The 24,924-nt window shown below is 44.3% G+C and overlaps 1 pseudogene; it reads right to left on the reverse strand.

The window, feature by feature from the left end:
• Positions 1–24,509: 24,509 nt before the first annotated feature.
• LOC118075515 (U2 spliceosomal RNA) lies at positions 24,510–24,681 on the reverse strand (annotated as a pseudogene).
• Positions 24,682–24,924: the final 243 nt, after the last annotated feature.

Here is a 24,924-nt window from a genome sequence, read left to right on the forward strand (position 1 = left end):
AAGATTGCAATATTCAATCACCAGATATTTCACTCCAAAGTTGAGGGGCTGTCACCGAAAGGGCCAAGGAACAAATGTAATTAGATTAGTCTCTACACAAGCGCCTCTCTAACCTCTATCCAGACAAGTGATACAGTTCAGGTACCAGATCCAGCCAGGCAAAACCCCGCTCCAGATACAATTCAGGACCATAAACGGGTGTGGACAGGGGAAAGTTATGCAGGCCAGATTTAAGGGCTGAGTGGCTTCTGATCTTGAGATTCCCCACCCTTGCTTTATTATAAATCACTTTAGCAATGATGTGGAGATATAATAATGATCGAGAAAGAGCAAGCTTGTCATTTTCAATACTGTGCCAGCTCCAGGTTTCTGAAAAGGTCCCACCCAACAACAAGGATGACAGCAAATGACGAGGAGATTTACTAGCATTTTTCAGATATGATATTCTACCAGATCATTTCAAGGTGCCTCTCAAGTTTAAACTCAAGTTTCCTCACTTCTTGACCAATATTCTGTCTATTCTACCATACTGATGCTCAAAATATGCTATGTAAACTGAGTTATTTTACCAGTGTTGAAGCAATGATTCTTCAACATCAACTTCGTTGGACTAGTCATGTTGTGCGGATGCCTAATTATCGTCTTCCAAAGCAACAACTCTCTTCCGAACTTAAAAATGGAAAGTGTAATGCTGGTGGTCAACAAAAAGGTTTAAAGACTCTCTCAAGGCAAATCTAAAAAAAAAAAAAGCAGTATAAACACAGGCAACTGGGAAACACTAGCCTGCAAGCGCTCCAGTTGGAAAACAGCCTTTACCAAAGGTGTCATGGGCTTTGAAGACACTCAGACTCAGGATGAAAGGGAGAAACGTGCTAAGAGAAAGGCATGCTTGGCAAACTCTCACCATGATCAACTCCCGCCCGAAAACTAATGTCCCCACTGTGGAAGGACGTGTGGCTCTAGAATTGGCCTGCATGGTCACTTATGGACTCATTGTTAAAACCGTGTTTATGGAAGACAATCTTACTTGGCTGTGAGTGATCGCCAAAGAAGAAGAAGAACTGATGCTCAAAATATGTTATGTAAACTGAGTTATTTTCCCCAATGGGCGGAGGGGGGAAAAATCTCATCGAATGAGGATGTTAGCATTACTTTCCAGCTGTTCTACTGAACCTCCTGGAAGTCTAATTTGTTCAAGAGTTCAGACAGTTAATCTTCACAACCCATGGCTCTTTGTTCTGCTTCATTTGCCACTACCTTTTCTTTAATTTCTTTGAAGTCAGCTTAGGTATTGAACTATCTCCCTTTTAACCCATCTACTTTATTTACTGTCTCCTTTACCTTTTGATTCACCTCCATTAAATCTTCCTAGGAAGGCTACATGGCCATTTTGGCACCTAATTCTTTGCTTGGTGAGCAGAGATTTTCCCCCTCACCTCTTCATATTTCCTTTTTAGTGCTTTATATTTAAAGCACTTTCTGCTTAAATTGCTCTTAGTCCTTCCATTTTTCTCCATAAGAGAATATCATGAGTACTTCATTTCACATCAAAGCTTTCCTTCTTTTGTACAATTATGGACAAGCGTGAGGTTATTTTTTGATATGCTTTTATTTTATTACTTTTTTTGAAGGGGAAGATTTCTACCACCATTTTCTGAACTCAGAACCCCATTGTACAATACATTCTTAGGATCACATCTAAGATAGTGTCAACAGGTGGTCAAATTCGTGGTACAACTACAATGTACAGGTGCTTGCAAAAACTGTATCATACAGGTATATCCAGCAGAGGTGGGAGGTGGGGACAAAATTTAAGATGAAGTTTGCATATTGATCAAATTGCACTTTCTAAAACAATATGAGAACCGGTTTGTAGCTCAGTTTTAGAGCCTGAGACTCTTAATCTTAGGGTTGTGGGTTCGAGCACCATGTTGGCCAAAAGATTCCTGCGTTGCAGGGGGTTGGTCTAGATGACCCCTGTCGTCCCATCTAACTTTGGAATTCTGTGCTTCAAAACACAGCCCTCCTTTGAAATCCACACTTATCTGAATTTTGCGGTGCAGTTTTCCAATCAAGCAATCGTAGAATCATAGTGCTTGCTTTAGGGGGAAAGTTGCAGAAGAACGTGAAACTACTGGAACTAACATACCGATGAAACTAAAAAAATTGCATTATATTCCAGGGAAATGCTTGCAAAAATGTGTACATTAGTCAACACTGCATATAAGAATATGTAGATTAGGAGACATGTGCACTAAAATGCTAAAAAAAAAAATCACGAGGTGATGATGATTTTGAGAATTGCTTTAGAAATGTGGAGAGTCAACTTTAAGAGTGGAAAAATGAGACTCTGAAAGCAACCAAAACTGACAGACCCTTTTTACCCCTATCAAAGAGCCAATTGTATTATTGAGCTAAATCTGATCATATAGTTACATTGTATAATTCTGATTGTATGGCTTAGCCCCCCCCCTCATATCCCTGGGATGTCTTTCTTTGCCTCTCTCTGTGTGCCAAAGTGGAATGTAAGCAAAAGGAACAGGATGCCCAGCTTGCTACAGTCTGACGTACAGAACAGTCAGGGACTCAAGCCCCCCCCCCCCCAAGGCTGAGTGAGGATGCTACCGGGGTAGCATGAGTCAGCATGCATTTATGCACAGGACCGGACACGGATATTCCTTATATGTACTTGTGACCCCATTTGTGTTTATGAGAAGGACAGGATACGGATTTTCCTAATATGGATTTGTAACCTGTGACCCCCTTGCGTGCACACATTTACAGAGGAGGGGGAAAGGATCCCAAGAAGTGTATAAGAAGCTTTGCAAATTTGTGTTTCTTTACTCTTGTCGTGGAGCTGACCACCAAGAGTCTCTTAAATTTAAGAATCAAATTCTTTCTCTGAATTCAACCCCCGGTGCCATTATTGGCTGTCTCTGTCCCTGCCTGGGCGCAACTTAAAGGACCCTTAGTAGCTAAAAAGGCTACAACTTGGGACAACGCCATTATTCCAATAGGCTGCGTTCCCAAGCATCTCTCTCTGAATATTGATTAAAAAGCAGATGGTAAGGACTTTTCCTTGTCCGTTCCTGGCAAGCTGCCATGGGGAGTTGGTTCCTCTGCCACCTGACGAAAGCATGAGTAGGGAGACCACGATAAGATTTGAAATGGGGAGATTTCTGTACTCGTGGCGGCTCCACGCCCAGTTTAGAACCCCAATTATGCAGGTACCTCCATGCATCGCCACTGTGGTGCTTCATCCTTCATGAGTTGGGGGTTGAGAGGGAATTCAACATGACCACCCCAGCTCTCCCTGCTAACACGGAGCTTTTACACATGAGCAGAATTCCTGGAGAGCGTTACTGACTCTCAAAGTTTTCTGACTGTGAGTTCTAGGTAGGGAAACTTGAAAATGTAGCATGGTAGGAGGGTTAAGTGTTGACAATAAAGCAGGACACTTTTAATTTACTCTCTGTGCATGCTAGCTATTTATATTTTAAAACAGAAGGGGATTTCTTACCCTCCAGGTTTGAAATAATGAAAAACAACTGAGTGGTATCAACTCAACGCTTGTTAAATTCATAAATTCATAGAGGACTGGCATTTCATAAATATTGATTGACTTGGAGCCCCATTTACTACCATGGAACTGTCAAAGCACCAATTAATCATGCATTTGTTTCTGAAGACCAATATTGTTTTTGCTAACCTTGGAAAACAGGCAGATCAGCGATGAATCAAGGCCAAATCAAACAGGAGCAACATTGTCAGCTTAACTTGGCTAAGCAACTGTGCAGGGGACGGGGGCGGGCAGTGTGTTGGAGAGGGAAGAATGAATGAGCTGTGAAGGAAGAGCCTGAGCTATTTTATACCTCTCTTTTCACTTGGTTATACACACAGCTTTCGCTTCCTTTCTTATCTAGATTATAGGATTGACGACTCAGAAGAGCTCAAGGCATTGCACAGCGTTGATTTCATTACGCGGGCTATTTTGCAGGAAGGGTAGTGAAGCTGTGACATTCAGAACACACAGGCACCAATCCTCCTAACAGCAAAGTCAGGTGGCTCGGTGCTAATAGCCTTGTAACTAAGGTGGCCCCACCCACAAAAAGGAGGGGGTACCTGTATCCTCTGGGGGACCCCGAGGTATAGCAAACCAAACACATGAAGGCTGTGCATGCGTCCAATCATGAGCTGGAGCTCAGGGAACGGGGAAGAAGCATGCATGCGCAACTTAGTGTGGTGGCTAATGGAGACACAGCCCCATCGACTGCTGCAAATTCATCAGCATTTGAGTGCGAAATTTTCCTAATAAATATACCGTATCACTGTATGAAGTTTTGGCGAAAGCACAATTTTTTACAAGCAATTTCCCCTTGTCTTTTGTATTATTATTTATTGAATGTATATACCGCCCTATACCCAGAGGTCTCAGGGCAGTTCACAAAAAAGAACACCATATATAAAATAAAAATAAAAACAATAACCCAATAGTACCCCCCCCCCAAAAAAAGAGCCACAAATAGGATGATGATCAGGTCAACCAAAGGCCTGGTTAAAAAAAAAAAGGAACATTTTTGCCTGACGCCTAAAGGTATATAATGAAGGCGCCAGGTGAACTTCCCTGGGTGTACTGTATCTGAAGAAGTGTGCATGGAAACAAAAGCTCGTACCAAAATAAAAACTTAGTTGGTCTTTAAGGTGCTACTGAAGGATTTATTTTTTTGCTTCGACTCAGACCAACATGGCTACCTACCTGTAACTTCCCTGGGGAGAGCATTCCACAGAGGGGGGGGCCACTGCAGAGAAGGCCCCGCTCTCGTGTTGCCACCCTCCAGACCTCTCGAGGAGGAGGCACATGAAGGAGGGCCTCAGGAGATGATCTCAGGGTCTGGGTAGGTTCACATGGAAAGAGGTGGTCCTTGAGGTGTTGCAGTCCTGAGCCATTTTGTATGGCACTAATATATGCATTTTAATGCACACTTTATTCTGACATTGAAACTTTTGTAGACGTTGTTTGGTAGGGAAGCTGCATTGCAAAATTCAGCAGAGTGCAAATTTCGAAAGCTTGCTGTATTCCAGGCCTTGTATTGAAGTTTGAGAAGTGTGAATTAAGTGTGAATCCAGCCTTTAAATGCAAACTGATTTGAATTTCTTCCCCATCCATACTTCTTGCACTGCTGTGAAACCTCCAAAAAAAAATGAGGATTCCTCTCTGTTGTCTTGACTGCATATAAATGCAGAACACTTAAACTCCGGAGAGTGCAGATCATCACTATAGGAGTAAACACATGGTATTTTCCTTGCAGATGGGAGTTCACATTTTCCTATGCAACAGGGGTGGTGGCAGCTGTGGCCTCTTCATACCCAAAGGAGAGGCTAAGGACAGGTCAAATTTTGACAGAGTGAGGGTGTTAATTCCTCTCAGCGTCAGCTGTGGGTGCGATCACCCACCCCCAAGTATTCACACTAGTCAGTTACCCTGTAGCTGGCAGATTCAGAGGGCAGTGAAAGACACTGATTGCTGAAGACACATTGCTGAGCAGCCGTGTCCTGCCGTCAAAAAGCAGAGGGGATTCCACCCACAAAACAACTCATCTAAGAGGAGGGGGGAGCAATCCTGTAGCTATCCAGGAAGAGTTTGAGGCAGAGTCTGAAGGCCCCAGAAAGTGTTCCAGGAGAGAAAAGAGCCCGTTTTTTAAAAAAATTATTTGCAAACACCTTAAGCTACACGAATGTAGCTGTGTGTCTTTGCTTTATGCAGCGCAAGGGAACGAAGGAACTGACAATCCGGCTTATTTGGAGGGAGGGGAAATGAGCAGTTTGGCAGGGATTTTTAAAAGAACATGGAAGGGAGAAGGAGCTCCATGGAGTTTGGGGGACAAAGAAACTCACATGTTAGCCACCAGAGAACAACAATCGGTTAATCATCAACTTAGCAAGAGCTCAAAGTGCTCTCCTTGACTTCAATATAGTATAGCCCCATGGGGAAAACCCCCAGTGTTAGCCATTTTCCATTTTAAACCTTCATTAATACACATACGCAGGGACCCAGGTGGCGCTGTGGGTTAAACCACAGAGTCTAGGGCTTGCTGATCAGAAGGTCGGCGGTTCGAATCCCTGCGACGGGGTGAGCTCCCGTTGCTCGGTCCCAGCTCCTGCCAACCTAGCAGTTTGAAAGCACGTCAAAGTTCAAGTAGATAAATAGGGACTGCTCCGGCGGGAAGGTAAACGGCGTTTCCATGCGCTGCTCTGGTTCGCCAGAAGCAGCTTTGTCATGCTGGCCACATGACCTGGAAGCTGTCTGTGGACAAACGCCGGCTCCCACGGCTTATAGAGTCGGACACGACTGGACCTGATGGTCAGGGGCCCCTTTACCTTTACCTTTAATACACATACATTTTCCATTTCTGTGTCAATTAAATCTAGTAAAGGACTCCTGGATGGTTAAGTGCACTCAAAGGCGACTATGGGGTTGCAGCGCTCATCTCTGCTTTCAGGCCAAGGGAGCCAGCGTTTGTCCACAGACAGCTTTCCGGGTCATGTGGCCAGCAGGACTAAACCGCTTTTGGCACAACAGGACACAGTGACGAGTTCCAGGATGCACTGAAATGCCGTTTACCTTCCTGCCTATTTATCTACTTGCACTGGTGTGCTTTCAAACTGCTAGGTTGGCAGGAGCTGGGACAGAGTAACGGGAGCTCATCCCGTCATGCACATTCGAACTGCCGACCTTACAAACGGCAAGCCCAAGAGGCTCAGTGGTTTAGACCACAGTGCCACCCGCTCCCCTCAATTAAATCTATTATACTTAACAAGCACAGGGTCATTCACATTCCAGGGATCTGGGAACATAGAATCATAGAATTGTAGAGTTGGGACCCCAAGGGTCATCTAGTCCAACCCCCTGCGATGCGGGAATCTTTTGCCCAATGCGGGGCTCGAACCCATGATCCTGAGATCATGAGTCTCATGCTCTAACAGCTGATATGGCAAGTAACTTCCGAAGGGGGCTGTTGAAATCCCCTCTTTTAAACAACCATTAAAGGTACTACAGAAATACTGCAAACCAAAGGAATCCATTTTCAGGCCAATGCTATACAATCAGAAGAACTAGCAGGGAAAGGTTTTCACAATATTGCCCCATGTGTGGTCTGGGGAGAGGGGGTGTTGCTGGAGAGGGGGTGTGATCCGGGGAGGGTCTGGAGAGCCAGGAAAATAGACCAGAAGGGCTACATTTCAGTCCAAATCTGGAAGTTTCCTACCCCTGGTTTTGGATCTCACACACCTCGGAAACCTAAACTTAAGGTCTGGGAAGTGAAATATATTTCCCTGCACCACGAAACTTTAGAAAGGGTTAAAACCAGAAAGCCTGCGCTTAGCCTATATTTAAATGTTGGAGAATAATTTTTAAGGAGCTGCAAGATGAGAAAAAGCTCTCAGTGGGTATTCTCGCAGCCTGCATGAAAATTTTAATAGCATACTCCTATGCCTATTCCAACACTTCAGAATTTTCATCTCTCTAAAATAATCGCCAGGTGACTGATTATGATTAAAAAGATGCATGTTGTGTGGGTTCCCTCCTCCATTTCCCTTTTTAAATTGTTATAGAACAAAGCTTCTGAAAGTTGCAAGGCACACACACACACACACACCACACACACACACATGCACCAAGAGCAATATCTTCCATTGTAACTATAAAACAACGAAACCGCACCTATAAAGGAACGTCTGTCTTCGAAATAATGGTATGGCTTGGTTTCCACACTGTTGGCGGAATCGAAAAACCCTCCTGCATCATTTGTGACACCGCCGGTGCAAAAGCCCAATGTCAAAGATTTGTAAACCAATTTAAACCCTGCTATATAGCGGGGCTTACCCGGCAAAAGAAGAACATTACTATTGAATATTTAAACATAATGTTTAATGTTTGAACAGGGAAGTTCACCTCCTGCATACTAAACTGCGAGGATGGATGGCTTAGAAACAGCGCAGGGAGGAATAACGAAGAAGAAAAATAGGGTTGGGCAGAAGGTGAAGTGTCCTCACAACATAAACAATGTGGGGAATTCTGTGGGGCTCATACTAGATACGGAGGCCCATGATATGTGTTATTTTAAAGGAGAAGCAGCCTTTGGGGATGTGATTGGGATGACGCAGGGGGCAAGAGGCCGCTTAAATCTTTCGTCTTAGATTTTTCTCCCAGGGAAAATGGCGGTGGGGGGAGAACTAAGAGACTCCCACGCCTTACTGCTCTTCCAATCTCAGTCCTCCGAGGCTACTTTCCATTTAAAAAACCCAGAGAAAAGAGACAATGGGTGCTTTAAGACTACCTGTTTATTGAGCATTGGCCCTGTTTCTTGTTTTTGCAGCGAGATTAGATGACTTCGGGTATTTAATGAGCATTCCTTGTGATTTGTCTTTGGGGATGCTAGATGATGTTGCATCCAAGCAAGTATCACCCCAAACTTTCCAGAACATTTCCCCATCAAGTTCTTTATCACAAAAAAGGCTGGTCTTTGGGGGAAGTGTGTTTGCTGTGCAAGACCTCCCCATCAGCTATAACTGAGCAACCAGAATTTTCCAGTACATTTTGAATCCCACCCCAAAATAGTTACAGTCTGGAAGTGCCCATGCGGTTTTCTCTGTGGTGATGCCCTGTCTATGGCAACTAAAAGCATCACTTTTAAAATATTCTTTTGCTTCTGCTGCTGCTTAATGTTTTGCTTGTGGGTGCTGGGCTTTGTGTGTTGGTTGTTTTACTGCTGTTTTTAGTTTGTTTATTTGTGTATTAGGATTAGGGTTAAATTCATGTCTTGAGCAAGTCCTTTGTGGAGGAGGAGGAGGTATAACTTTAATAATAATAATAATAATAATAATAATAATAATAATAATAATAATAATAATAGACAGTCATGTTGAAAATCAGATGGCAACATCAGATTTATTATTATTATTATTATTATTATTATTATTATTATTATTGCTATTTTCACTGTTTTATTACCCTTTTAGGATGAATTATCATGTAGTGGCATACAAATAGACAAAATAATTCAAATAGATTAAAAACAGCATTAAATTTAAAAATAAGGAGCTAGCATAAAACCAATCATAAAGGTTTGATGGAATTAAAAAAGGATTGGGTAGATGAGAGTTATTTACTCTATCATCTATCAATCATCTATCTATCTATCATCTATCTATCTATCTATCTATCTATCTATCTATATCTATCTATCATCTATCCATCTAATCTATCGATCGATCTATTTGCTTATGGCTCTGAAACCATTTGATTAAATTAGGGATAAAAAATATAGCAGCAACACCTCAGAAATCAGAATTTCCCCTTACATTTAATCCTTTGCTATATTTTGCAATGGGCTCTGTTGGAGACTAGATATATTAGGCTTGATCACTGATCCATTGAATCATTATAATCGTTTGTTCTTAAGATAGCCTTCTTTTAAATGCAATGCCTGTCAGTCAGGTGTCCTCAAACACTTCAGATTTAACGTGGCAGTTTCATTTTGCGGGGACCCATGCAAATACATATGTAAACCTCAATTCCTATCCCTTTTCAGTCACTGAAATTAACTGGTTTTTCTCTCATTTGTAAGCCCAAACAACCCCCCAGTTTTTGTCAAAGTCAGCCATGCTCCAAGCTGGGTTCCAGGTTCATGTGAAAGTGTTAGAGATTTTTCACAATCCCTGGGCTGCATTTTACTTTGTGGTGGGATCCTGGTGTCATATTTAAGGCTTCCTATTTCTCATTGTATTGTACTTCAGTGAGACAGACTAATAAGCAACTGAATCCTAAAATATGTATAAATGGGATAGAAAGTGTGTTGCAGACTTTTTGGAAATGGGGAGCGCAGCACCAGAAATCAATTCTGCTCATGTCCGTGGCTGCGCAGAAGCAATTTCCGGTGCTGGCTGCCCATTTCCAAAATGTCTGCAGGGCCAGAAATCGCTTCTGTGGCTGCGTAGACGCGATTTCCGCCACTGCTCGGCGAGTCCCTGCACCGCGTTGCACCAGTTTACCGCAGTGCGCAGGGGACTTGCCAAGTGGGCGGCTCAGTTCACGGGTGGCCCGTGGGTTGGATAAACGGCTTCCATGGGCCGGAGGTTGCTGATGCCTGGTAGAGGCCGATGAGGATTTGTTAACCTGGGAAGTGGTGGAGTCCCAAGATGGTTTGATGGCGCCTTCTGGCAATTCCTGCAGCCAATTCAACATCTCACCTTTCCTCTTAATACCTCACAGTAACCCTGTGATTCCTCTGATTCATTACAACCCCCTGGAGAAGAACTCTCATTTCCACCTACCCTGGAATACGTAACATTTCTTTCTTTCTTTCTTTCTTTCTTTCTTTCTTTCTTTCTTTCTTTCTTTCTTTCTTTCTTTCTCTCTCTCTCTTTCTCTCTTTCTCTCTCTCTCTCTCTCTCCCTCTCTCCCTCTCTCCCTTTTCAGCCCTCATGTAGGTATCCATGCTGCTTTGCAACCATGTGGATTTCCATAGTTTTATTGTGGAATATGCCTGTTGTCTTTGTCCATGGAGTTTTTTTGGCAGGGATACTGGAGTGGCTTGCCAGTTCCTGCTCCAGGTGGATCACGTTTAGTCAAAACTCTCCACTATGACCTGTCCATCTTGGGTGGGCCTGCATGGCATACCTCATAGCTTCTCTGAGTTATTCAAGCCCCTTCGCCACAATAAGGCAGTGACCCATGAAGGAGGAATTAAGATTGCCAGAAGAAATATCAACAACCTCAGATATGCAGATGACACAACCTTGATGGCAGAAAGTGAGGAGGAATTAAAGAACCTTTTAATGAGGGTGAAAGAGGAGAGCGCAAAATATGGTCTGAAACTCAACATCAAAAAAACCTAAGATGATGGCCACTGGTCCCATCAGCTCCTGGCAAATAGAAGGGGAGGAAATGGAGGCAGTGAGAGATTTTACTTTCTTGGGTTCCATGATCACTGCAGATGGTGACAGCAGTCACGAAATTAAAAGACCCCTGCTTCTTGGGAGAAAAGCAATGACAAACCTAGACAGCATCTTAAAAAGCAGAGACATCACCTTGCCGACAAAGGTCCGTATAGTTAAAGCTATGGTTTTCCCAGTAGTGATGTATGGAAGTGAGAGCTGGACCATAAAGAAGGCTGAAGAATTGGTGCTTTTGAATTATGGTGCTGGAGGAGACTCTTGAGAGTCCCATGGACTGCTAGAAGATCAAACCTATCCATTCTTAAGGAAATCAGCCCTGAGTGCTCACTGGAAGGACAGATCGTGAAGCTGAGGCTCCAATACTTTGGCCACCTCATGAGAAGAATCCGTGGAAAAGACCCTGATGTTGGGAAAGATTGAGGGCACAAGGAGAAGGGCACAACAGAGGACGACATGGTTGGACAGTGTTCTCGAAGCTACGAACATGAGTTTGACCAAACTGCGGGAGGCAGTGGAAGACAGAAGTGCCTGGCGTGCTCTGGTCCATGGGGTCACGAAGAGTCGGACACGACTAAACGACTAAACAACAACAACATTGTGGAATAGGACATCCCTGTTTTCATCGGAGAAATGTTGGCGGGTTTGCTGGTGGACCACCAGGAATGGCTTCAGTGGGCACTGGTTCCCCACCCCGTTTTAACTGCATATGCCAAGGATTCAGGTTGAACCTGGAACTCGGCTGCCAGAGGATTGTTTTTCCCACTGAGTTGTTACGGCTGAAGGCCACACAATGAATGTCAACTGGAGCGAGGATTTGTACTTCATATCAATTGCCAGCGCATTAGCTGCTGCCCAACCTGGATAGCTAACACACCATTCTGAGGAGAAACTGGGGGAGATACTGGTGCCAGTGTTTCCGCCTCATTGCCATTATAAAGGAGCTGGATGCACTGTCTGGTTTGAAGCTTGAATACCCAACCCAAACAGCTTACTGTACCGTCTATCTGTGCATAAGCAACACATTTCTAATTATATGCAAACACCATGCAAACTATTCAGAGCTGAGTTGAAAAGAAACCAATCATACCCTACTTAACCTTGCTGCTGTGGAGAGCTGAGTTACAAATGAAGTGAAATGAATATAAAAATTATGTTTTGCTCAGTTGTGTTGTGGCTAAGAATTAATACTGATATGCAAATTTCTCCATTTATAGCTCCACTGAAGAAAAGGTGCTTATCGAGGGTTGAACGACAAACGGGGAAGGAAAGGGACACATGCTTCTCTTAAAATGGAGGGCTGGCAAGAATGACTTCTCCTTTCCCCTACACGACCCATTTCAAAAATTGGCAATTGGGCTGAGAGTTTCTGGCAGCAAAAGTTTCTGGCCAGGAGGTTCTGGTGAGTAAAATAAACCAAAAATAAGCAAAATAAAAAAATTCCTTCAGTAGCACCTTAAAGACCAACTAAGTTTATATTTTGGTATGAGCTTTCGTGTGCATGCACACTTCTTCAGATACACTAGAAACAGAAGTGTCAGACCCCATATATATACAGAGGGTGGTGGGGGTGGGTGGGAATGGGAGATGGGCTGATGGGAGTGGTAAACCTGTAGATGGTAAGCAGTTATGAAGAGCAATAGAACTAGATGAAGGAAAGCAGGCCTGTTCTTCCTACCTGAACATCAAACCCACTGGGAAATGCTGTCTGTATAAACATGTGGTGCTAAACCTCAAACAGCAGAATCTGGTTTGGATGCAGACAAAGTTACAGTAGTTGCAATTGGCACCTATTGAAATACACGGGAGAAGTCATGGCTGATTAGTGTCGTTGATTTCAATGGAACCTAATTTCAACCGACTTAGTCTAGATCCAACCTCTGCGACTAACCAAAGGCTATTTGGCTCTGAAACCATGCAGGCTGGGTTTTTTTAATTGAGTTGTTGCACACAGATTAATATCAGGTTTAATTCCAATCCACTACCTTAAAATCGAGGTTATTTACAGATTAAAGGTAAAGGTAAAGGGACCCCTGACCATTAGGTCCAGTCGTGACCGACTCTGGGGTTGCGCGCTCATCTCGCATTATTGGCCGAGGGAGCCGGCGTATAGCTTCCAGGTCATGTGGCCAGCATGACAAAGCCGCTTCTGGTGAACCAGAGCAGCACATGGAAACGTCGTTTACCTTCCCGCTGTAGCGGTTCCTATTTATCTACTTGCATTTTGACGTGCTTTCGAACTGCTAGGTTGGCAGGAGCTGGGACCGAGCAACGGGAGCTCACCCCGTCACAGGGATTCGAACTGCCGACCTTCTGATCAGCAAGCCCTAGGCTCAGTGGTTTAACCACAGCGCCACCTGGGTCCCTTAAAATGTAATTCATGTTTATTTACACCTGCTCAGAGCGTACTAATTGACATTGTGCAGATGATAATGCATATTATGAAGAGCTTCACTATGAGATGAGCAGTAACAGGTGAAGATTGCTACCGTGCAGGTCTCAGACAGCCCTGCAAGTTGACTGGAGACCTAAACAGGAGCTTGTCTTCTAAATGGCTGGGAATACACTGCAACATTTTGTGGCAGCTTCCCACTTGTAATAGATAAATTAGACAAATCCATGTTGGAGGAGGCTTACACAAAGTTGTGAATTTAGTGCATAAGACCTATTTCATTGCCCGACTATGAAGCCATTCTGGTAAAATCATTCCTAGAATATCATCCCAGGTCTGATGGCGGAGATTAGGAATGCAGAACCAACATATCTTCTTGTAGCAGGTGTTGGTACAAAGCCGTAGCACTCACTGACGGCAGGAAGTGATCCATTGTCATGCAAAATATCGGCTCTAGCAAGTCAGATGAGAGCCGAAGAGAGGTTTCTTTCCTTCCAATTTCCTTAGAGTCATAAATGAAGGCCTTTTGCAAAGGTAACATTACACAAAATCATTGTGTATGTGCTAGATAAGCGTTGCTTTTCTGAGTGGCTTTGTAGGCAGCCGGAGCATTTATTTATAAGAGCATTTCACCTCATTCCTGCAGGACGGCTGGCTAACCAGTATACTGCTGTCTTCATAGCTAATGGGTACACTTTGATCAGGAATCCTGGGAAATGTAGTTTGTTTGAGGTGGTGACCTCACAGAGCTATGAATCACAGCGCCCTTAAGAAACTACACTTCCCAATATTCTCCATGACCGCTGAAGTGGTAGAAGAGTGCTTTAAATGCATTGCATGGGTTTGACCTAACTTTCCATGTGGTCCTCTCATGAACATTTTCCCCTCAACCAGGCTTACTTGAAGGAGTGAGGGAGAGCTGGTTGGGAGGAGAGAAAATTGATACACAGCCAGGGTAGGTAATCTGCAGTGAATTCATACACAAAGGTGTATGTTACCCTCCTCCTCTGGAGGAGTACACTACACAGTGTAGTGTAGTGGTTAGAGAATCAGACTAGGATGTGGGAGACCAAAGTTCAAATCCCCACCATAGCTGCCAAGTTATCCCTTTTTTAAAGGGAAATTCCCTTATGCTGAATAGGCTTCCTCACGAGAAAAGGGAAAACTTGGCAGCTATGATCCCCACAAAGCTTACTGGGTTACTTTGGGCCAGTCACAGCCCCTTCAACCCCTTGAGCTCCTGGGTGAATAGGTGGGATATAAATGTAATCTATATATAAGAAAATGTAAAAAGGGCATGTTTGTGTGTCCGTACCTTTCTGCAAAACCGCTGGACCGATTGCGTTCAGATTTGGAGACAACATCCCGGTGTCACCACTTTCCACCCCCTAGACCAGAGCTTTCCAAACTTTTCATGTTGATGACACACTTTTGAGACAACTCAAACACAAACAATGTAACCGGCTGCGTTATACCACAAATAAAATCTGTTATTTACTATATCATATTAACAAATCAACAAAGATGAGACACACAATTCAGCTGAAGGATCAGAAGACCCAGTGCATTTGTTCATGAAGTCCAAAAACAATTCATAACGTAAGTTATTGTAATTGCATAAGATGACAAGGATTCAATCCATACGTAGGTCATAGTAACTTCATGAAATGACAAGGGTTGACAAGGATTTTCGGAATATTCTATCCTTGTTTCACCATTCTGGGCTTCCTCAGTGATATAAATTCAAATGTGATGTTACATAGCAATGGATCTATAGCATTATGGTGGCAAATGCATTTGGAATGGACTTTAGTATTTGTTTGAACTTCTGCATTGTGGAATTGGACTTTGTTGTTGTTGTTGTTGCTGCTGTTGTTGTGGTTGTCGTTTAGTCATGTCCGACTCTTCATGACCCCATGGACCATAGCACGCCAGGCACTCCTGTCTTGCACTGCCTCCCGCAGTTTGGGCAAACTCATGTTCGTAGCTTTGAGAAAACTGTCCAACCATCTCGTCCTCTGTCATCCCCTTCTCCTAGTGCCCATAATCTTTCCCAACATCAGGGTCTTTTCCAAGGACTCTTCTCTTCTCATGAACATCTTATTACCAGGAATAAAATGTACATTCTGATCAGTATCACGCAGTGAAGAAGAGCTTTTCTCTCATACACTGACTGTTTCCAAAGCCAGTTGTTGTGCAGCCTTTTGTGACTTTAACTCAACAACTTATATTTCTCAACGTGCTCCTGGGGGGGGGGCATTTTCAGGAAGCTCAGATATCAGAATGGAACGAATAATCTGAGCATAAAAATAATCCACTGGCGTGTAACCCACTGCCTCTAGCAGATCAAATAATGCTTCCTTCAATGTCATGACTCTGTTGCAGACTCCTGCAGAGATAACGCCTGACCTATTTTTGTTTTGAAAATGTGCTCCTTTTGACATCTTTTGGGCAATTTGTATTTCCATTTGTATTTTATTTTTTGCTCCTTATCTCCTTTGCCCTTCAGCAGACATGGAGAAACTCTGGCTCATGGCCCAGGTGCAGCCAATGGGAGCCTCTTCTTCTGGCTTGTGGCTTCCTCTCCTGGCAGCATCACCACACAGCAATTAGGTTTCAAATAAAAAAGGGAAAAGAAAAGAAAGAAAGCTTTGAGTTAGCACTAATGGGACCTTTTCCCCAAGTGTCATTCCCATGTGGGGCTGGGAGGATCCCAACTGGAAACCTACTACTCTGTGGCTAGCCAAGAGGAAATGTGGCTCTTGGGTTCAAAAATGTCCCACACATCCCTATGCTATGACTTTTTTAAATAAAAAAAATACTGTTCTTTAACCATCATTTGTATTAGTCTTAAATGGTTATCTGTCTTGAACATCAACTATTGTTGTTGTTTAGTCGTTTAGTCGTGTCCGACTCTTCGTGACCCCATGGACCATGGCACGCCAGGCAGTCCTGTCTTGCACTGCCTCCCACAGTTTGGTCAAACTCATGTTCATAGCTTCGAGAACACTGTCCAACCATCTCGTCCTCTGTCGTCCCCTTCTCCTAGTGCCCTCAATCTTTCCCAACATCAGGGTCTTTTCCAAGGATTCTTCTCTTCTCATGAGGTGGCCAAAGTATTGGAGCCTCAGCTTCACGATCTGTCCTTCCAGTGAGCACTCAGGGCTGATTTCCTTCAGAATGGATAGGTTTGATCTTCTTGCAGTCCATGGGACTCTCAAGAGTCTCCTCCAGCACCATAATTCAACTATGGTCAACCAAAATGATCTAGGGCAGAGCTTTCCAAACTGTGTGTCACGACACATTAAATGTGTCAGCGGCAGTGCGTACGTGCACAATGCAAACGCTCCCTGGGCTCCTCCAGGGGCTGGAAAGGGGTTAGTTTAACCTCTGGCTTGCTAGTGAAACTGAATTACTGTGTCACAAAATGATGCATGTCTCAAAAGTGTCAACTCAAACACAAAGAACGTAACCAGCTGCGTTATACCACAAATAAAATCTGTTATTTACTGTATCATATTAACAAATCAACGAAGATGAGACATACAATTCAGCTGAAGGATCGGAAGACCCACTGGATCAGATACTGAAGTCCATTCCACGTGTATTTGTTAATGTAGTCCAATAGTCCATGGAGTCATCTGTCTCCTGAGAAATCTCTATGTGGGACAAGAAGCTACAGTTAGAACTGGATATGGAACAACTGATTGGGTCAAAATTGGGAAAGGAGTATGACAAGGTTGTATATTGTCTCCCTGCTTATTTAACTTATATGCAGAATTCATCATGCAAAAGGCTGGACTAGATGAATCCCAAACCGGAATTAAGATTGCCGGAAGAAATATCAACAACCTTGATGGCAGAAAGTGAGGAGGAATTAAAGAACCTTTTAATGAGGGTGAAAGAGGAGAGCGCAAAATATGGTCTGAAGCTCAACATAAAAAAAAAAAACCAAGATCATGGCCACTGGTCCCATCACCTCCTGGCAAATAGAAGAAGAAGAAATGGAGGCAGTGAGAGATTTTACTTTCTTGGGCTCCATGATCACTGCAGATGGTGACAGCAGTCACGAAAGTAAAAGACGCCTGCTCTTCTTGGGAGAAAAGCAATGACAAACCTAGACAGCATCTTAAAAACCAGAGACATCACCTTGCCAACAAAGGTCCGTATAGTTAAAGCTATGGTTTTCCCAGTAGTGATGTATGGAAGTGAGAGCTGGACTATACAGAAGGCTGATCAACGAAGAATTGACGCTTTTGAATTATGGTGCTGGAGGAGACTCTTGAGAGTCCCATGGACTGCAAGAAGATCAAACCATGCCTTCTGAAGGACATCAGCCCTGAGTGCTCCCTGGAAGGACAGATCATGAAGCTGAGGCTCCAATACTTTGGCCACCTCATGAGAAGAGAAGACTCCCTGGAAAAGACCCTGATGTTGGGAAAGAGGGAGGGCACAAGGAGAAGGGGACGACAGAGGACGAGATGGTTGGATAGTGTTCTCGAAGCTACAAACATGAGTTTGACCAACTCACTAAACAACAACAATAAGATGTTTGAAAAACCAAGCAAACACAATGTTTTTCTGCACCACCTTTTCATGCGCCACCTTTTTTTTCTAGGTGGTTTTCCACAGTTGGGGGGTGGGGAGTATTGGCTCAATTTTACCTTCAAACATGTCTTTATTAACACCCACATTTGATTGTAAACTGTGGGCCAAATTAGAGACTTCCTTAAATGTGTGAAAGTCCCTTCCGCCGTAGAAGGAGGGGAGATTGTGGGCAACCACGAACCCATGCACGTGGTGGGAGAACGGCTGCCATTCTCCCAGCCCATTGGCTGGCTCCCAGACACGGCGCTACCTTGGCGTGTCCAATCAGGATGCTCCAACTGGGCGTGGCTCGCTGATTTAAGCCAGCGCGCGGCTGGGATTCAGCCTCTCTTTCCTGACCCCCAGCCGCTTCCTTTTTGCTGCTCTTGGATTGTCGCTTCAGGACAAGCCTCAGCTACGAAAGGTCTACTTTTAATTTCTTTTCTTTCTCGTTCTAGGTCCTTGGCCCTCGTTTGGCTTTGGGGGAGACCGCTCGGAGCTCGGCAGGAGCTGGGAGGGAGCACGGCTGCTTCTGTCCCGGGCTTGCTGCTGTGGCTGCCGACATGTCTTTATAAACACCCACATTTGATTGTAAACTTTGGGCCAAATAAGAGACTTCCTTAAATGTGTGAATGCATTTAACATGGCAAGCCCCTCTTTAAAATAACGGCCTGATTACATATAGCACTAAACCATGGTTTATTTACTGTGGTTTATTAACAAAGAACCTATTTATGTATGCTGCAACAGCGGCAAGAGTCTTGTTAGCACAAGGATGGAAGAATGAGGAAGTCGCGACAAAAGAACAACGGCAAGAAAAACTGATGAGTTATGCAGAACTGGCAAAGCTAACACACAAACTACGAGAGAAGGACAACCGTGACTTCAAGGAAGAATGGGAACTTTTTACAAACTACGTATTTTAAAAAGACAACAAAAAGGACTTGGACTGCTTGGCAGGTTTTGAATAAACATTCACAATTTATTAGGAGAACATAGGATAGATAAGGCAGAGGTATGTACAATTTTATAACATGCAGAGATTAACATGTGCAAATAAACCAGAGGGGGGAGCTGAGGGAAGTCTTGGGAGGGTGGGAGAGGGAAGGGGGGAAGGGGAAATAAATGAAATTGGCCAAACTGATTAATAATTTGTTCTGTTAAATTTGTGATATCTATAGCTATAGCTATAGCTATAGATATAGATATAGATAACCCTGTGGTTTACCAGAAAGATATGGAGGTCTCGTACACCCCAGGTGTGGTTGCTGACCTTGAGCCAGACATCTTGGAGAGTGAAGTCAAATGGGCCTTAGAAAGCACTGCTAATAACAAGGCCAGTGGAAGTGATGATATTCCAGCTGAACTATTTAAAATTTTAAAAGATGATGCTGTTAAGGTGCTACACCCAATATGCCAGCAAGTTTGGAAAACTCAGCAATGGCCAGAGGATTGGAGAAGATCAGTCTACATCCCAATTCCAAAGAAGGGCAGTGCCAAATAATGCTCCAACTACTGCACAATTGCGCTCATTTCACACGCTAGCAAGGTTATGCTTAAAATTCTACAAGGCAGGCTTAGGCAGTATGTGGACCGAGAACTCCCAGAAGTGCAAGCTGGATTTCGAAGGGGCAGAGGAACCAGAGACCAAATAGCAAACATGCGCTGGATTATGGAGAAAGCTAGAGAGTTCCAGAAAAATGTCTACTTCTGCTTCATTGATTATGCAAAAGCCTTTGACTGTGTCGACCACAGCAAACTATGGCAAGTTCTTAAAAGAATGGGAGTGCCTGATCACCTCATCTGTCTCCTGAGAAATCTCTATGTGGGACAAGAAGCTACAGTTAGAACTGGATATGGAACAACGGATTGGTTCAAAATTGGGAAAGGAGTACGACAAGGTTGTATATTGTCTCCCTGCTTATTTAACTTATATGCAGAATTCATCATGCGAAAGGCTGGACTAGATGAATCCCAAGCCGGAATTAAGATTGCCGGAAGAAATATCAACAACCTCAGATATGCAGATGACACACCCTTGATGGCAGAAAGCGAGGAGGAATTAAAGAACCTTTTAATGAGGGTGAAAGAGGAGAGCGCAAAAATGGTCTGAAGCTCAACATCAAAAAAACCAAGATCATGGCCACTGGTCCCATCAGCTCCTGGCAAATAGAAGGGGAAGAAATGGAGGCAGTGAGAGATTTTACTTTCTTGGGCTCCTTGATCACTGCAGATGGTGACAGCAGTCACGAAATTAAAAGACGCCTGCTTCTTGGGAGAAAAGCAATGACAAACCTAGACAGCATCTTAAAAACCAGAGACATCACCTTGCCTACAAAGGTCCGTATAGTTAAAGCTATGGTTTTCCCAGTAGTGATGTATGGAAGTGAGAGCTGGACCATAAAGAAGGCTGATCGCTGAAGAATTGATGCTTTTGAATTGTGGTGCTGGAGGAGACTCTTGAGAGTCCCATGGACTGCAAGAAGATCAAACCTATCCATTCTGAAGGAAATCAGCCCTGAGTGCTCACTGGAAGGACAGATCGTGAAGCTGAGGCTCCAATACTTTGGCCACCTCATGAGAAGAGAATAATCCTTGGGAAAGACCCTGATGTTGGGAAAGATTGAGGGCACTAGGAGAAGGGGACGACAGAGGACGAGATGGTTGGACAGTGTTCTCGAAGCTACGAACATGAGTTTGACCAAACTGCGGGAGGCAGTGGAAGACAGGAGTGCCTGGCGTGCTATGGTCCATGGGGTCACGAAGAGTCGGACACGACTAAACGACTAAACAACAACCACCCTCTGGTTTATTAAACCATTAGTGTCTTAACATAGCCCAGTGGCTTAACCGTTCAATAACCACGAACTATGCTATTTTCCATGGTTTGGTGTTGGCTTATACATCTTGGTTAATGATAACCATGGCTTAGTATTACAGGGGCTGCCACAGAGAGTTCTCTTTTTCTTCCAGGCCACCATCTGAGGGCAGTGGAACAGCCAAGAGGGCCCCTCCATCAATCTTAGCACCCAAGAGTAACTGTGGCGAAGGAAGTCATCTTTCAGGTATTTAGGGTTTGAATCATTTAGGGCTTTGAACTAGGGTTGCCACCTTTGGTCGGGCAAAATAAAGGACAGGTGGGGGAAAATAGGGGGCAAAAAATTACTTTACCTGGTGCAGAAATGAGTTCAAAGCAATCCATTATAATGGCACACAGGCTTTACTCAATCAAAAAAACAGGCCCATGTAAAACCCTCCCCCCCCCAAAAAAGGGACGACCATGTTTTTCTAGGGATGGGTGGGAACCCTACTTTAAACAGTAATGTGAGTACAGTCGTACCTTGGAAGTTGAATGGAATCCATTCCAGAACTTCCAAAACGTTTGAAAACCAAATCGCGGCTGCTGATTGGCTGCAGGAAGCTCCTGCAGCCAATCAGAAGCCGGAGAGGCCTCATCAGATGTCCGGCTTCCAAAATAATTCGCAAACCAGAACAGTCACTTCCGGGTTTGCGGCATTTGGGAGCCAAAACGTTCGGGAACTTAGCTGTTCGAAAACCAAGGTACGACTGTACGTTGAACTGGGCCTGGAAATGAACTGGCAACCAGTGCAGCTGTTTTAAAACAGATGTTTTATGTGATCTCAGGGGAACCTCAGCTAGGGTTGCCATATTTTGAAGAGCCAAAAAAAGAGGGCACTAAGATGACTCTCAATTTAAATACCCCTACCAGAGACATCACCTTGCCGACAAAGGTCCGTATAGTTAAAGCTATGGTTTTCCCAGTAGTGATGTATGGAAGTGAGAGCTGGACCATAAAGAAGGCTGATCGCAGAAGAATTGATGCTTTTGAATTATGGTGTTGGAGGAGACTCATGGACTGCAAGAAGATCAAACCTATCCATTCTTAAGGAAAGCAGCTCTGAATGGTCACTGGAGGGGCAGATCCTGAAGCTGAGGCTCCAATACTTTGGCCACCTCATGAGAAGAGAAGACTCCCTGGAAAAGACCCTGATGTTGGGAAAGATGGAGGGCACAAGGAGAAGGGGACGACAGAGGATGAGATGGTTGGACAGTGTTCTCTTGAGTTTGACCAAACTGTGGGAGGCAGTGGAAGACAGGAGTGCCTGGCGTGCTCTGGTCCATGAAGTCACGAAGATTCGGACACGACTAAACGACTAAACAACAACAACACCAGTACTTTTTTTCCTTAAAAAATGTTTAGGGGTACTCTCATTTTCCTACTCATATTGAAATGATGCCCCTCAATGAGGCCAAACTTAGATTCACAAAATGTTTAGGGGTATGAGTACCCCTGCGTCCCCCCATAAAAAAAGCACTGACCCCTACTATATGTAGGTTATAGAAGCTGTGATATATTGCTGGGGGGGGGCAGGAGAAGAGAAGAGGAAAGCAAGTCTTCAACCACCAGTTATGTCTATGTCTCATCCAGGAAGTATACTCAGAGACATTTTGGCATATCTTTTTTTGTAAAATCCACCCGGGCAGAAATTTTACCCCTGGAAAAGTGTCCTGGAAACAAAGGACACGTGGCCAGCCTAAATTGGCTTCTGCATTTTAGACCCATTGAAGTTTCAGAGTGGTTTTCAACTCCAAGTGCAGAAGGGGACTCACAAAGGAGATCTCCTTTAAGACCTGCTTCCCAGAGCACAATAACATCTGGAACCAGTTCTGCATTTGAAAGCAACGACCCTGTCGCTTCAAAGGAGCCTCTGTTAAAAAGGGGGGGGGAGCCTTCGTATTTTGTCTGATAAATTATCCATTTTGATGTTCTTAAACTCAACAAACCAGTTCCTCATCCCCTTCCCCGTTCAAAAAAGGAGTTTTGCAACCAAGTGTTTCTGCACCGAGAGGATAGGTCTAAAGCATTCTAGCTTGTTGTTGTGGCATGTTTATGGATTTGCACGACATGTGCTTTCCCCCTGACGACTGCTGTCATATCCTTTCAGCATAATAGTCAAAATAAGATTTCCACTACTCCACGCACTCCAGATTAATCTTAACTCGAGAGAATCGAGCTGACTTCCCTTGCCTTGTTTTAAAACCAGCCTTATTGGAATGATCAGGAAATGCTTTCTGTTTCAGGAACAATCGCAGTTGTGGAGGCCATAAGATCCTGATAGGAGGCAGCTTGACTCTGACAATGCCCAATTGCCCCTGAAGGGTCTGCAGCGGCTGAGACGACCACGGCAGAGAAGCAGAACAACAGCAGGCAAATAAGAGAGGCTGTTTTGCTAACTTCCTTTTATGCTATATACCACATTCCAGAAGGAAGGTGAATCAACCCAGTGTAATAGATTTGTGTGAGCAGGGACTTAACAGTGTGACACAACAGAGGTGTGCGCACTGGCAGAGGAAGAGGAGTGGGGGGGGGAGCGCACCGCCCCCATCGTCACGATCCCGGTGGGGTGCCATCGCGGCTAGTCCCGGGGTGGCTTTTTGTAATGTTGGGACTGCCCTGGGAAAATAGGGACATTGCAGTGAATGTGACCATCCACTAAGATAATAATAATAATAATAATAATAATAATAATAATAATAATAATACTCTATAATAAAGTCCAAGTGTCTCTGTGTCCAGTCCCTGTGTCCGTGGGATTGCGCTACTGCGCATGTGCCCCACGGACAGCCGTAGGGACTTGGAACACAGAGCGCTTGCCAGCGCTCGCCCTTGCTCACTCACACGTGCACACGCTCCCCTTTCTCATCGCCACCCGGCTCAGGTCTTGAGCGGGGGGTGTTTTTCCGTACCTCTGAGGGGGGAAGAGGAGGTTGAGCGGCCACTTCTCGCCCCGCTGCCCCTCGCGGGCGTTTCGGGGGGACAGGGACAAGGAGGGGAGCGGGGGAGCGGAGCGGCACCTTAAGAGGGAAAGGGGCAGCGGATAACTTGCCGGCAAGGAGTGACTTTGTGAGGAACCGGTGAGTCATGTGTGTGTGTGTGTGTGTGTGTGTGTGTGTGTGTGTGTGTCTTTATGTTGCCACAGGGAGGGTCCCTTTCGTGACTCTATGGGTGCTTAAAAATATATACTGTATATATATATATATATATATATATATATATATATATATATATATATATATATATATATATTGAGGGAGTGGCGGGGCTTAGCAATTGAATAGCACCCCAAAAAATAAAATTAAAAAGAGGGTTTCAGTAGGCTTCGGTTTCCCTCTTGCTTTGGTGACGGCCGGGTAGAAGTGTTGAAGCGGCCGAGAGGAGGGACTAAGCGGGGGAGGGGGAAGTGCCCGCATCAGAAGCCAGCACTTACCTCCCACGGTGCAGGGAAAGACTGGAAGAGCGTCGCAGCAACGCGCATGCGCAGAGCAGGCATAAAGGGAGGCAGGGAGGTGTGTGGGTGGAGAAAAGAAGGGAGGGGGAGAGCGAGAAAGAGAGAGAGTGGGAATGGGAGGGGGGAATCGCGCGCCACAGTTTCCAAATTTAAAGGAGCTGTTATTACAAATGTTTCACCACATATGTTCTAGCTCCCGTTAATTTAACGGGCTTCATGATACTAGTAATAATAATAATTTATTATTTGTACCCTGCCCATCTGGCTGAGTTTCCCCAGCCACTCTGGGCGGCTTCCAACAAAAGATAAAAAATCAGCTATTAAAAACTAGCTCCAAAAATCAATTTAATATATAGTCCTCAAATAGAGGACATATCAGCTATTAAACTGATAAGAACAGATACTACACTGATCTTCGCCAAAAGGCCGAGAAGTGATAATAATTGAAGGCCTTTTTTCTGGCTGCCCCCATCACTGGCAGAACGCCACTAGGAAAGAAAAAGAGCCTTGTTTGTGGTGGTTTCTTTTCAGAGGAGCATATGTGCATATTGGCATCTGCCACAGAATATACCATTGTGTGAGGCACGATAGTCCTCCAAACTAGGGGTGGGAACCCTTTGGCCCACAGGCCCAAACTGGCCCAACATGGGTCCAAATTTGATGACATATGTGACATCAGGT

This window comes from Zootoca vivipara, chromosome 15 (assembly GCF_965207765.1).
Source record: "Zootoca vivipara chromosome 15, rZooViv2.hap1.1, whole genome shotgun sequence".
In the NCBI taxonomy this organism is placed as follows: Eukaryota; Metazoa; Chordata; class Lepidosauria; order Squamata; family Lacertidae; genus Zootoca; species Zootoca vivipara.